We start from the raw sequence: 15,605 nt of genomic DNA on the forward strand, positions 1-15,605 counted from the left end.
TCTTTCTCTTTTCCCCTCCACTATTTTCTCTATCTGCCTCTCTCTTTCTCTCTTCTCTTTTCTTTCTTGCTTAGTTATGTGTTGCCCAGGCCAGCCCCCAATTTGCAATCTTCCTGCTTTAGCCTCCCAGTTAGCTGGGACTGCAGACGTGTGCCACCATGTCCAGCACTCAATAAGTATTTGAGAAGCACACACTTTCCTTATTTATCTTCCATTGGGTACTTGCTATGTGCCCAGGGTAGACTTGTAGGCACACACCCCATCTGTTGTGAGTACAGACGGGGGTATGGAAGGGAAGACCAAGGCTACCTGGGGAGCAAGCAACAGGGACATCTCCCCCACCCCCTTGGCCTACTGGGAATTGTGTGATGATGTCTTTTTCAGGTCAAACCTATTTCCTGCAAATCCAGGTTCAGTGGTGTGTTTCCTTGGCTCTCTAGAGGAGACCAGGGGCCTCCAGCTAGATCTGAGCCCTCATGACTCCTCACCCCATTGAGGCTCAGGACTGGCTGTGCCAGAGTAGGGTGTGTATGCTTGTGGGAGTTCATCTTCCCTCTTTTTCAACTTCAACAGAAAAACAGAAGTGCCAGGCAATACAGGGGCAGCCTTCTGCTTCCTTGTTCCTCCTGCTGGCGGCAAGCAGCTGTTTATCTTCAAGAAGCAGGCTTGGCCAGGGGAGCGTTTACTTGGTTTCTCTGGCTGATCATGTGAACACACCTGCCACTTTGCCACTTCCTGAAAATCAAGCAGTTTCTTAGAAAAGGGACACATTCCTTAAAATACACTGTGTGGTTTGGGGGTGAAAGAGTTTCTTCGATTTTTATGATTTAATGTGTCTGCAAAAACATAAAGCCACAGGACCAAAATACGCTGACTGCCCCGTGAAAAGCTGGACCTCCCTCAGGATCAGGGAGGGAGCTGGCTGCTTTCATTCTGATGCCGAGTTTTGTTACGTGTTTGGCTTTTTATTTGCTCCTTTTCCTGCTTCGCATCAGAGCCTTTTTCTCCACACATGTCAGGAGCAGCCATTGGTACCATTTCCTGCAGTAACCCTTCTACTTACCCAGCTGAGTCATTTCAACTGAAGTTTTACAACAAAAAGGCAAATAATGCAAACAAATTTTCTTCGGTCTTAATTTCCAGCACTCCAGATTCAGAGCATGCGCTGGGCTTGGCGTGCGGCCGTCTGCAGTTCATGCACGTCTCCATCCTCAGGACCAGGGCTGGTACTTATGGCCCATGGCTAGCAGTCCCAGATGAGCTTATTCATAAAGCAGAACGAGGGTTATATTTAGTATACTATGCTTATTAACAGCAGGAAGGGACCATGAATATTTTGGAAATTTTTTCAAGTGAGTTTGGAACTGATTGCATTTGTAGTTACCAGAAAATTGGGGCAATCAGCAAAGTCTGTTTTCAGAGCTTTTTTTTTTTTTTTTTTTTTAATAAGAAGATATAGTGGCATTGGGTAAGAATGTAGAATCATGGAGTGAGACTGGCCTGTGATCTAATATAAGCTCTAAAACCTCATCTGTGGCACCTGCCCCAGGAACTCGGCCTCCCTTGCTAGGTTCCTCATCTCTAAGATAGGTGCTGCAATGGCTCCTACGTCTCCAAGTTGCTGTGAAGGTTAAATGTAATTGTGTGCACAGCAGTGCTCAGCAAAAATGTATTCATCACTGACTGATCACTACTGGATGCGGCACGTGTGCCTGCTGTCACGATCACTGTGGTCCTCATCTTCTCTCTCTTCTTTATTGTCATCATCACCAAGATGCTGGTCCTCCAGGGACCAAGGCTGTTGCCTCAGCCATCTCTTCTTCTCAAAGGTCCTTGAACTTGAGGAATTTGTACTGTGGGATGTTATGATTCAGTGTTTCTACAAAGCCAGGCTAGAAGAGGAAGTTTCTGAGTTTGATATTAGGACTTCTGGAAACAGCGGACCTTCATGAACTTGTCAAGAAATTGAACTTCATATCACCCCCTTAGTACAGGGGAGTGTGGCATCCTCTGCTTCTCAAGTCTGCCAAGGAGCTGGTCCCTGATCTGAGCACTGGGCATCTTGCCACAGATACTCCAGCACCTCCATCTCTGCTTCCTCACTGGCCTCAGGGTCTGAGCAGCTCAGGGAGAGTGTGGAGACCCTAGAGGCATCTGACTGCCCCCTCACACTGCCTTTTTCAGATAGCAACCTCTTGTCTGGAGACTTTAAAAACTGATGTTGAAATCCAGGGCTTGGTCTGTTCAATGTTTTTGTAAAGATTAAAATAGAACCTCTCCAAGGCAAAAATGTCCTCCTCTCTTCTCTCATATCCCCTTAGCACCTGAGTTCTTCCTCCTGGGGACACAACAGTGTGGACTCAGGGAAAACACACAGGTGTACAGTAGCCAGAGTGCTTACTCGGTGCTCAGGCTCAGCACTATATCTGACCGAGGGCACAGGGTCCCCATGGGACCCTGTCGACAGTGTCCCTCCCTGGATATTAGACTCTCAAGTCAAATGGCTGTGGTTCAGCTCTACACTTATTCATTGGCTAGTCCTAGGTGGGTAAATTAACCTCTTTGGACCTTGTTCTCATGACCTGTAAAATGAGAGTGAGAGTAAAACAATAAATCTCCACTTACAAATGAGTTCTGTTCTGGGAAAATGTAAGTCAGATCCATTTGTAATCTGACAAAGTAATTCTTACACAGCACACCTGTGAGTGGTAGACAGTGAGCCTGTGAAGTCCAAAATGGGAGTGTTTGTGATTCTGGGACTTACTGTGCTGGCATTACATGGGTGTGGTGGAGCTTAATGGTCAGAATACCTAAAGCGCTTGGAACCACCCCAAGCACAGCACAGTTGATACTGTTAGCTTTGCTGTCACTGTTAGCTTTACCTTTGTTGCCTAATAGCTACTTGGGCTGTGAATGTCCTTAATTTTTCATACAATAAATGAAAAGCCTGAATGTTCTTCACATATAAGACACAGAGCAGAAGCCCCTTGATCTGATCTGCCTGCAGTTAGTCAGATATACTTTTCCATGAACCCGGAATGAGAAGAGAGAGAAGAACCAGGGAGATAGAGTAAGAACTGTTTGCTAGAGACTGGGAATGGATGGAGGTTTGCTTGAGAGGCTGAGGTTCTAGATCTGCTCTTGTAAGGCATGCTGCCAGGTGTTGCAGAATATGAAAAGCAGAAGTGGTGTTGATATACTTCCATGAAGAAACTTGTGGTTTTTATTTTTTATTTTTTATTTTTTTTAGAAAACAAAGCCTTGTAAGACCCAGCAACTCCAAAGTGTCAGCACTGTGAAAGGCGGGGGCCTGTGCTGTGATGCGCTGGGGAAGCCAGAGCAGCGCTTGAGTGTCTTCCTTGAGGTCTGCCCACAGGAGGAGGAAGGCACGCAGAATGTGTGCCACAAATAACACGGGTAGTAGAGTGTGTCCTTCTTAGAGGCCATAACTGGACTGGAGGGGGGGCTCCTTTATGATGAGGACATCAGACACATGGAGCTGGACAAGTAGAGTGTGACCCTACATTAATTCTGGAGTGCACCACCTCTTACTAGGAAGGTTTTGGGAGCTTGAGGATAGGCAGGTACTAGGTCTTTTGCATCTCTGAATTTCCAAAAGAGGCTTAGAAATGCTGTGTGCCTAAACTGGTCAGAATTAAGACTTCAAAGCAAAGCAAGTGCTTATGGGAACATTCCCAACAACCTTGGGAAGGGTGTGTCTCTTGCATTCCTTCAGCAGCTGGCCTTATGCTTTCGATCAAGCAGACAGTGAGGTGTTCTTAGCACCTGGACTTGTTGATGGAATAGGAAAAGTAGGGTATAGAAGGAGGAAGATAAGGAGGGGGAAAGAAGGGAGGAAAACGAAGGGAAAGAAACAATGAATTAAGAAAGTGTCTTTTGTGCACATATTGACGTTAGACTAGTTCAACTTTTACCTCTATTTGTTCAGATAGATCCTATGATATGTGGGAGTGTGTGTGTACATGAGTATGTCCATGTGCCTAGTGTTTTCTTGTCCTACCCTGTCCCTGACAGCAATATTTTACCACTTGTAGAGCCAGTTGTAAACCAAGACAAAATGACCAAAGAGTGCACATTCAGATTTATGCTAATGAAATGATTGTTCTGAGATAATCTTTCCCTTTTTTTTCTTGTGAAATTATTTCCTTCTGGGCCTTAGGGGTTTGGCTCATTGAAACACAGCAGGACTCTGATATACTTTTGAAAAGAATAAAGATGAACCCCTGCAGAATTGAATGTCCTTAAAATTGGTAGCTAGGGCTATGGATTTCCTGTGTCTTAAAGTTTTGCAGATTGCTTGCTCCATGGGGGCAGAGACCTAAGTTCTCTACAGTGCTAACTCAAGGTACTTAATTTATATTTGTGGGTTGCTAGATGTACAATTAATTAAAAAACACTATCAGTTGCATGGTTCCACAGAAGCTTGCTAGGACATTCTGGTGTATTTTACAAATGAAATGAGGCTTTGTGGTGTTGTAAAATTATATATGTATATTGCTTTAAATCATCAATGCAAGAATAGTATTTCTGAATCCATTTTGGCCTTCAGTCTTCAATTTACACTTCTATCCTTTCTATATAGTTGTTTAATTTATTTGTAAGTATAGTCCAGGACTAGTTTATAACTCAGGTAATTTTGCTGACTTCATAGTCAGAAATGCTTTTATCTGGATTCCAGTTTTTGGGTCATGAACAATATTAGAAAGATAAAAAGAATTGCAATCATTTCCATTTATTCGTAGCCTCATTAATGTCTATTTCATAATATTTAATGTGGGATTTCTTTAAAATGAGCCAGTGACTATGTAGCCTATATAAATTTTACAGTGATTTTTCACAGCTGATCAGGAATTTGCATTATAAGCGCTGATGAGGATGTGAAGAAAAGGAAACAGCTAATGTGCTGTTGGTGGGGATCTAAGTTAGTGCAGCCATTGTCGAAAACAGTATGAACACAACTGAGTTACATGATGTTATAGTAGAGGTTCTACTATGTCCTGAGTCTTCACTGATCAAGGAGATTACGGGGCCACAGAGCAACGTGATCAATGACGTACAGTGTGCCTAAGGAGAGTCACATGGAGAGGAAACATTCTCTCAGGCTTTCACAGAGAGCAAATTGGTCAAGCAATGGCTATGACTCATCCACATGGCTGACACCGACAAAAGATCTACAAAGTGCGGTACAGGGTAACAGGATAAATCCTAAGGGGACTTGACTGACCTTATCAGATACAAAAGATGCAGTTCTTGTTATATAGGTCTTGCTTTATCTTAGTCTTAACCATCCAGCAGAAAAATATAACAACGAGGTATAAAAAGTAAAACCATATTAATATGCTTAGCTGTGAAAGGCTCAAGTCAACAACTTCTGACATTGCCAGTCCTATGGATAGCCCACTACTATTATGGACTACTGGACTATATTGGATTGCTGAATTCATGCACCTACAATATTTAAATGGCAATGGAATACCCATCTCTAACAAAACTAAACAAAAAAAGGGGATAGAAAGAAAGGATCATTTTGTATCTGTATATACAAAATAGTTAGGATAGGTATACAGCTACTTTCTCTTAATTCAATGAGAGGAAAGATTTATACTAATGGTGTTTGGACAGGATATCATGTCTGCATCTTATACTATGAATAACCACTATTCAGAAGATAACATGCCTTGTATTAATTATTGAAACTGTCTTGTTAATCGGTTTTGAAACTGTCTCACTGATAATCTGTTTCTCAATAAAATTAATAATAAAAAAGAAAATCATATAAAAGTTGGGTCAAAGGAAAAACAAAACAGTATGGAGAGTCCTCAGATAATGCAAGCAGAGCCTTCATGCAGTTCAGCGGCCCGCTGCTGTGGATGCATCCAGGGAAATAGGATCCGCATACTGAAGGGATGTCTGTGCTTTCATATTCACTGCAATATTGTTCCTAATATTCTTAATGGCCAAGAAATAGAAACAGCCTAGGTCCCCGGTGATTGGTAAACAAATGAAAAAAATGTGGTGCATATATACAATGAAGTGCTGTTGAGCCATAAAAAGAAGGAAATCCTATCGCTGTGGCAACATGGTTGAGAGTAGGGTAGTGGTTACCTGAGACTGGGGAAGAATATTGGGAGGCAGAATTGGAAAAACGTTAATTAACTGGGACTAAGTTGCAGTTAGAGAGGAGTAAGAAGTTCTGGTGTGCCATGGCACAGCAGGGTGGCTATAGAGAGGGATTGCATAATATTTTAGCCACATCCCCATCACTAGAACCAAATACTTAACATGCAGAACCTAAGGAGAAGAGGTTTATTTTGGCCTACTGTTTCAGAGGGTTCAGTCCATGGCTAATGGATCCAAGACATAAGGGGATTGTGGAGGCAAGGTGAGAGGGAGGGAGAGGGAGAAGGAGGGAAGGAAAGAGATAGAAGGAGGGAGAGAGAGAAGGACAGAGGTAAGGAGAGAGAGAAGGAGGGAGAGGGAGGGAGAGAGAAGGAGAGAGAGGGAGGGGGAGAATGGGAGAGAGAGGGGAAGGGAGAGAGGGGGAGAGAAAGAGAGAAGAGACCTCAGAGAGCTAGAACACCCCTTCCAGGTCACACCCACAGTGACCCATTTCTTCCAGTCAAGCTCTACCTTCTAATACCTCATTCACCTATAAACCTATCAATAGCTAAACCTACTGATGAGTATAGTCCCCTCCCCCCGATTTAATGACTTTCCAAAGGCCCCCACTCCTGAACACATGAGACTTTTGGGAGATAATTTGGATCTATGTATCTCAAAGAACTAGAAAGGATTTTCAATGTTTTTACCATAAAGAAATAGTAAATATTTGACAGAGATATGTTTAACCTGATAACCCAAAATAAACATGTTCTGAAACATCATATGGTGCTCCACTAATATGTGTAAATTTTGCTTTTATGCATCAATAAGAATTAATTTAAAAATAATTTTTATGATCTAGTTGGGAGTGGGGAAAATGATTTGGAGTCTGAAAATGGTGAAATGTACCTGCTATTGAGCCTGGAATATAACAGAGTTGACTCTGAAAGTAGAATGCTAGGATTCATTCATAAGTATAGTTTTGCATTTTCCAATAGCCTTCTGTTGAAGGGAAATAGAATTCAACTAAAATTACTTGACCCAGGGCATGAAAGGCCGGGAAGAAGAATAGTGTCTTTGTCCAAGCCCAAATTCAGAAATACCACAGCTTCAAAGGCTGACCTAGCTCCTGGCCATGCAGAGGCAGCAGGAACAGCCCAAGGGGGCTGTGAGCAGTGATCTCAGGAGCCTCCTAGGAAGGAATCCCCTCTGTGTAGAAGGGACAAGCATTTGCTGCCTGATGTGTCCATTTGACTCTTTGAGAAAGGGTTTTGCAGAGTTCAGGGGAGAATTCTGCCTGGAGACCTAAACTAAGGGCTTCCCCTGGGTGAATGATAATGTTACTAACCTTGGAAGGGAGAGGGAGAGAAAGAGAGAAAGAGAGAAAGAGAGAAAGAGAGAGAGAGAGAGAGAGAGAGAGAGAGAGAGAGAGAGAGAGAGAGAGAGAATCACCCCCTGAAATGGAACATATTCCTAGCTTTTCATTTGGCAAATGGGCCTCCAGTGCCCAGTGACTGTCAGTGGAGAACAAGGCAGACCTAGTTCCTACCATGGAGGACTTGCATTCCAGTGGGCCAGACAGTCATTTAAAAAGCAAACCAAGAAATTATATAATTACACATTTGTTAAGTGCTTGAAGTAAATGAGCCCAGCCCCAGGACAGAGTGAAAACAGGGGAGGGTGTGCGCTGCCCAGTATGGCTCTCGCAGGAGAGGAATCAGTCAGTGGAGAGGGGGTGGGTGGAAGGCCAGGCATAGGGCCCAGCTCCAGCGACTCTGAGACCCAGAGGAGCCCTGAGGCAAGAGGAGGGGTAGGGGGCTGGTGGCTGCCCGGATGCTGTCCAGTTCAAGGTCAGAGGAGCCAGCAGAAAGCAGCCCAGAGCTGGTGGAAGTTTTGCTTCTGCTGGAGGAAACTGTGGAGAGATTTGAAGCCAGACTGTGATCTTCCCTACATACTATAGGACAGGCTGGGGATAGGGGGCAAACTGGAGGCTCTCAAGACCAGAGAGACCAGGGAGATCACTGTTCGGATGGGGTAGATGGAACTTGGAGGGCAGGTGGTAGCTGCAGTCAGTGTCTCTCCTGGGAACCAATCAGGACAGTTCAGGAGGCAGCATCTACCATGGCAGGGGAGGAGAGGAGGGAACTGCAAAGGCAAGGCCAGAGCTGAGGGCTATGGAGCCCTGAGGGTCATGAAGGACGGGGGTTACAGGTTACAAGGTTCTGGAGGACTGGCTGCCTTGCTGGAACAGCGGCCCCCGAGCAGACTGAGTACACCAGTATCCTGGTGCACCTCCTTTGCAGGGCCAGAGCTGAGAAGGATTTGACCAGTTTCTCTCCCTTCCACCATGCCTGTGGTCTGCTCCTGTGCCCCTGGACCATGACCCAGGCCAAGGTGGCCCATTGCTGGGTCCTTCCAGCTCTGGCAGGCAGAGGGCAGGTGGAGAGGGTACCAGACACACCTGTAAGAAAATGGGGGAGGGCACAGGGTAGTTCACAGCCCTGCGCCTGATCAGAGGGGGAGAGGGGTGGAGGCAGACCCCATTTCCTTGGCTCCACAGAAACTGTCCTTTCTTACCTTAAAAGCAACTAGAAATACTATACAGCTAACATGTCTTCAAGTCTGCTTATCACAGAAATGAAGAGAAGGAAGGTTTTCCTTTCCCAGTGGATGGCACTTGGGAACTTCTGACCAATCCCTCAGAGCCTCAGTATTCTCAACTGTAAAATCAGACTAAGTGACCTTAGAGGTTGGTTCTAGCTGTTTGCACTGTGGGCTTACTGCAGGCCCTCTGAGCATTTCTCATGCCAGAGTCCCTAGTACCCAGAATCCTCTAGAATCCAGCCCTCCTCACCAACTGCCCAGATATAGGACAGAGCACCTTTGTCAGGGTGTGATGGGTTTAGGTTGGCACTCAGGCAGGGAAGCCTACACCTGGAGCTCGTGTCACCATGAGCATCTATCTCCTCCTAGCACACAGTGACTCTTGGGGCCCAGGTGGTGGGCACACCAGGCTTTGGGAGAGATTTCTTTCTTTTCCAGCCAAGCCTGAATCAAACAGAGTCTCCAAATGAAAGGAAATTGGCGAGCAATCTCCATGCTTTTATTTTGCTTTCCAGATGAACAGGAAAAAACCAGTGAAATCCCAGAAAAAAAAGAAGAAGAAGAAGAAAACAAAAAACAAAAAACAAAAAAACACATTCTCTCTCCTTGCTCTTGACTTTTTCCAAACCCAGTGAATTAAAATAAAATATGCACACAAGCATGCCTGAGATCTGTTCATTTCTGTGATAAGCAGACTTGAAGATACGTTAGCTGTATAGTATTTCTAGTTGCTTTTAAGGCAAGAAAGGATGGTTTCTTTCTTTCTTTCTTTCTTTCTTTCTTTCTTTCTTTCTTTTTTTTTTTTTTTTTGCGGAACCGAGGATTGAACTCAGGTCCTTGCGCTTGCCAAGGAAGCGCTTATTCCACAGAGCCATCTCCCCGGCCCCAAGAAAGGATGGTTTCTGTGGAGCCAAGGAAATCCTATCGTGCACAGGAGGCCTTCTAAGTGCTGGCAGTGGCAGATGGCTGTGCTAGCACGGGCCGGGTACACACTGGGCCACTGCCCCTTCCTCGATCATCACCTGGTAACATTTTCTGGAGCAGAGCCGGGACTGGTGGGATAAGGAAAGGGGGTGGGAAGGAGATTCCACCTCTGGTTCCTGACCCCAGGGGGAGGCAAGCACATGGCTGCTTGGGCCAGCAGCTCTGAGATGCTTCTTTGCCTCTCAGGGGTCCCTTGTCCCTTATCTCCTTTGACCTTCTTTGTTCTCTTTCTTAGCAGCCTGATTCCTAAACTTTCTTTAAAGACTCCACACTCAGATATTCCCTTTCTTTAAGGATTTAGAATCACTTCCCCTTGCAGCTGGGGATTTGGCTCAGCAGCAGAATGCTTGCCTAGCAAACTGGAAGCTCTGGGTTCAGTCCTCGGCACCAAAAACAAAAAATAACACCCCCCCCCAAAAAAAAACTCCCTTGGAATCACTTCCCCTTACTCTTTTGTCACCATTTCTGAAGGTGGTGGGGAATCCTGGGAGGATTTTAAGGAGAATGATTAGAAATCAAAGTAAAGCCCATGTGAAAAATCCAAATCAATGAGAATACAGAAAATTCGAATTCAATTCCAAGTTACTGTCCTCAGAAATTATCTATCTATCTATCTATCTATCTATCTATCTATCTATCTATCTATCTATCTATCATGTATATCTATCAACGGACACCTCCAAAATAGGATAGGTTGTTTTGAAAACACACAGATTTTGTAGTTTTGATACTATTTTTGTGACATGGCATTAAAGATGTCTCCAGGCCTTGGCTAAGGACACTGGATACTGGGATCCCCATGTTCTAAGAGGCATTGTAGGATATTGGTTCCTGAGTGAGCTGAGCCTTCCAAGTCCTGACTGTCCTAGAATGGTCTGCCAGGGATAGGTGGACCAAGACTGTCCTTGAAGGCAGGAGGGAGCAAAGCCCGCCAACAGGAGCAGTTTTCCGGTGGGGGTGTCCGGCGCGTGCTGTCCTGCGAGGCCCTCTGTGGGGAGCTCCCACCTGCACTCCAGAGAAGTGGCTCCAGTGTGCTTTGGGCTGTGGTTTGTTTCCTTCCCTACCTTAGATTTTTGCATTTATTTTAAAAGTAAGTAGTAAGTAGTTTGCAATGGAATCAGTGGCTGATTTCTATTACTCAGGAAAATCTGGCATTTTCTTATAAACATATACAACATATGACCCAGCATTTGTACCTCTAGGTATTTACCCAAGAGAAATTAGCACGTATGTTGACCTAAAGCTTTGTACATTGATGTTCATAACAGCTTTATTCCTAATAGTCTCAAGCTGGAAGCAGTCCAAATAGGCATCAGCCAGAGAAAGCCAGGTAGCTTGCGGTACATCCACATAATGAAATAATGATACTCCTCAGTGCTAAGTGTTACTCGGGAGTGAGCCATGGACACATGCAGCAGCGTGCAGGGGTTTTGCTGGAAGAAGAGAGAGAGAAAAGAATACAGAGTATGTTTCTGTTTATAGGACATTCTAGGAAAGCTCATCTATGAAGGAAAAACCAGAACAGGGGCTTTTTGGCTGGAATAAGGAGAGGTAAGAGCCGGGCTTAGCCAAATGGGATACAACTAATTTTCTGGGGTTATGGAAGTGTTTATATCTTGACTGGGGTGGTGGATACCTGGGTGCATATGTTTGTCAGAAAACAACCAACGATTGATCATCCTGTGTGCATTTGACTGGATATAAATTATGTCTCTGGAAAACACTAAGAAATAGAAAGGTTTCCTTTTATTTTATTTTTTATATTTTTGCGAAACCAGGGATTGAACTCAGGCCCTTGTCTTTGCCAGGCAAGTGCTTATTCTACTGAGCCATCTTCCCAGCCCCAGGTTTCTTTTTAGAATTTCTCTGAATAAAGGGATTTGTGTGTGCACAGTCTGGGGCACATCCATTTGGCCCAGGCTTTTCATCACCAAAAGCTAAAGTGCTGTCCCCTCCTTGTTTCTCCCCAGCAGCCTCCTTCTGGAAGCTCGTCAAAGGCTGTTTTGTGGAATCGTGTATAGGAATGTTGTACAGCCCTATAATGAGGAGACAGGGCAGCATTTCATGGATGTGGTGGCATCAGCCCACTCTCCGATGCTTCCCCAGGTTGGCCTGATGCTGGCCTCTGACATGCGCTCACCACCTGAATTCTTAGGGGAGCTTTTGCATTCATGGACCACAGTCTGTGTCAGAGCCCAGAGGCAGCTGTGTGCAGTAATTTGTACCTGAAGCCCCTCACTGCTGCCCCCACTTCCTCTGGCTGGCAGCATGTGCACTGGACAATATGAGGCGCACCCATTGGAGTGTGCAGTTCCTTTGGTTTTAACTAACAGTCGCCACACGCCAATCATGTGCGCATTGTCTGAACTGTAAGTGCATTTGTCATTGTGCTGGGCAAGGAGTATGGTAAGCAATGAAATCCTGAGCTCTAGACCTGGAGATGGCATCAGGAGCTTCGGGCAAAGCCTGTGGTTTTAGGTGGGGAATAGTCATCCCCTGTCCAGGTGAAGCCAAGGTGGGAAGGTGAAGCGGAGAACCAGCAGGTCCACCTCACTGCTTATTGCAGTAATTGGAAATCAGGAAGATGTGCTTGGAGCGGTGTCAAACAATCTTGTTTTCATTCTTCTGGGCTATAAAACAGATAGTATTTAGTGAGTTTTTCATATGTCGCAGGAGCATGTGACTCTAAGCAGTTCATGTATACTAACTCATTTAAATTCTAAGTTGAACCATCTGAAGTTGATATTTTTCCCAATGTACAGACCTAAAAACCAAAAAACAGTTAAGTAGCTGTCCCAGAGTCACACAGTTTCTGATGGTGGTGGGTACTGTGGAGGTCAAGACTCTAAGAAACCAGCCAACCTGGCTCCACCACCTTTCCCTTAACTACCACCCTATACTGTACTATGACTGTTAAGCCCAGGGTAACACCTAAAGATCTGTCTTCTGGTCTGTACCCGAAGCTGTCCCTCAAGGAAAGTAACTTTCTGCCTATTGGCTTACATCTTACTACTTTACTAATAATTAAATAAGTGAATTCACTTCTTTTTTTAATATAATTTTTATTTATATACTTGGGTCTGGATTTTCCAAGTTTGAACTCCTCCAGGTGTGCCTGGCTTGGGTCTGGCTGCTGTGCTCAGCTTCTTCTTCCTGGTGCAGCATGCCAGGCCTGGACTCTGGCTGGAAAGGGATTCAGCGAGGAGCAAGGAGGTCTCACACATGCCAGGCCTGGGCTGGAGCTGGAGGGGTCCTCTCATTTCTTTTATTAAATTCAAATGTCCTAATGATTGTGCCATCAATTATAACTTATTAAGGTAGACAGAAGAGTATATTTGGAGTTTTTTATTTTTATTTTTATTATTTACTTATTTATTTTTTAATGTATTTGGTATAGGATCCACTATGCAGCTTGCACTCCTGGTGATCCTCCTGTTTTTAGCCTCCCCAGTGCTGGGATTACAGGTGGGCACCCCCATGCCTAGTCTCGATTGCAGTTCAGTTTGCCCAGGGGCGGGGCTGGTGCAGTATGTGTTGCCAGAAATCGAACCCAGTCCCTGCTGCTTAGTCTGCTGAGCTATCTTGCCGGCCCTTTGGACTTTTAAAATATGAATAGGAATTTTGAACATTTTGTTTATTTGTTTATACATTCATTTAACAAATACTTATGGAATGCTCGCTGTGTTGTGGGTAGTATCAGGTGCTACAACTACAATGACTAATCAGATGCAATCTCTGATGAGAGAGACAGTGAATCAGATTTTATGCACCTAATTATTTCATTATAAAGTTCCTGAGGGGCTCAGTGACCCTTGGTTGAGTGAGCGAGCGAGCTGCTGGATGGGGCATCCGAGGACCTTGCTATGGAACAGTGATGTTCTGGCTGAGGTTTGAATGAGCGGGCTGAGCCAGAGGGACACGGGCTATGAAGTGACCACCGCAGCCACAGTGACCTCCGCCCTAAAGTGCAGGCCCTGGTGGATGCCTCGTGGATGCCTTGGGCCCTTTTCAGGACACTCCCGGAGGAAAGCCACCATCTCTCGCAGCCACGCGCACCCTGCTTGTGTGCTCAGGCATTCTTTAGGCTGCCTCCTCATTGCCCTCTGAGGGTAGTAGCTGAAAAAGGGTCTTCCTCAGTGATGTGTGTTTTTATAATGACGCAGGCCAGTTTTTTCCTCCAGAAGGACACAGTTCCAATTCCTGATGAAAGCTAACAGAAGAAATACTTTCACTGTACAGAATGTATTTTTCCAACCTTATTGAAGTGTAACTGTAAAAACTGCCCTTCTGTAAGTGTGCAATTTAATGAGTTTGGACATATCCACACACCTATGACACTGTCTTCACAATCAAGGTAATAAACATAGGTACCACCAGGAGTTTCCCAGAGTCCCTTTGTTTGTTTGTTTGTTTTCCTTTTCTTTTCTTTTTCTCTTTCTTTCTTTCTTTTTTTTTTTTTTTTTTTTTTTTTTTTTTTGGTATTTTAGGGAAGGGTCTATAGGGTATTCAGGATCCCAGTACTAGGTCATACTTGTAGTGATACCCTGTTTACAGCCTCCCAAGAGCTGGAATTATAGGCACGTGCCACCACGCCCAGTCTCAATTGCCATCTCTGCGCACCCCAGGGGCAGGACTGGCATGACAGGCTTGGGGATTGAACCCGGGCCCCTGTGTCTGCTTGTAGGTGCTTTAATCTGCTGAGCTATTTGGCCCACCCTATCCTTTGTTTTTTGTTATTTTTTCAAAAATTCACTTTCTGGATAAGATTGTTGAATTTATGTGTTCCACATGGAAAACCCCTGATATATGGAAAGAGCAATCCATTATGTAAGCAACATTCTGACTGATGGGGCTTCTGCTTTGGTGTCGCGTGGGAATTCATCAATCCTTGAATATCCAATCTCAGGTGGAGCTTTACTAGGCCCTGGGTCCCTGTGGCAGTCACTTCAGTTTGTATCTCTTAGGGATAATTAGCAATCAGAGCAGGTGAATTCTCTTAGCTTTTGGAGCCTTGATTGCATCACTTAGCTTGCTTGGTGTTGTGAATCCCTTACTAGGGGTCACCGTTAAGGATGAACGTTGTCCCGGAGTCCTCAGCAAGCAGGTAGCTGGGCCCCCCACACTCACTTCCATTCTTCTGGCGTGGGCAGTGATAGGATGTGGAACTTTAACAGAAGAGAGACGGGATGCTGAGGAAGAGGATGCCATTAGAACTGTTGGGTTTGATCCCAGCTTAGCTGGGCAATCAGTGCTCTGACTTGAGGCAAGTTACTGGATATAGTAAACTTGGCTTCCTCATTTGTAAAAGGGGGAATTACTATTTCTTGGTTCAGAGTAGATGATTTGGTGGTAATTTTCTGCAGATGGTTATGCCAACTTGAAATTTATAGGCTATATCAAAGACCATGACTTTTCTTTCTCTGGATGTATCCATCCATTTCTGGTCACATTCAGTGCTTCCAAATGTGGTAAATGTGGAATCCAGCTTCTTTGTTTCAGTTAGACAGATGAGGAAGTCTGGGCTCCACAAAGTGATCCACCCAAGGCCACACCACCAAGTAGCTGTGAGCTCTAGGACTGCTGGTGTAAATCTACATACCGTGAAATGCAAAGATCTTAAGTGGGCCATTTGATCAGTTCTGACACACCCCCACCTGAGACCTGCGCCTCCGCTGGAGAACCACATTTAGAATCATTCCTTTGGCCACAAGTGTGAAGTACTGAAAGCACAGAACATAAATGGGATTTTAGCTTCCACTTGGGAAGACCTTCATTCCCAGCTCACCCCCAGTTTCCCAAAATGGTACATGGAATCTCTTCTTGTCTTTCCTTCCTTGGTGTCCCATTCCTAGAGTTTGTGATATTCTATAACATGGAGTTCAGATTTCTACCTA

At 44.8% G+C, this 15,605-nt stretch overlaps 1 protein-coding gene across 4 annotated transcripts in view; it reads left to right on the top strand.

Moving 5' to 3' along the window:
* Window positions 1–15,605, top strand: part of Hivep3 (human immunodeficiency virus type I enhancer binding protein 3) — a 464,424-nt gene that overhangs the window by 166,568 nt on the left and 282,251 nt on the right. Inside the window, exon 1 of one of the 4 annotated variants that reach the window (XR_002819058.1) lies at window positions 15,554–15,564. The exons of the other annotated variants lie outside the window; for them this stretch is intronic. The gene's annotated coding sequence lies outside the window, so the exon portion shown is untranslated. Of the gene's footprint in view, window positions 1–15,553; window positions 15,565–15,605 lie in introns of those variants that run through there. 4 annotated transcript variants of the gene reach the window in all.

Source organism: Octodon degus, unplaced genomic scaffold (genome assembly GCF_000260255.1).
Source record: "Octodon degus isolate 3935 unplaced genomic scaffold, OctDeg1.0 scaffold00245, whole genome shotgun sequence".
Lineage (NCBI taxonomy): Eukaryota > Metazoa > Chordata > Mammalia > Rodentia > Octodontidae > Octodon > Octodon degus.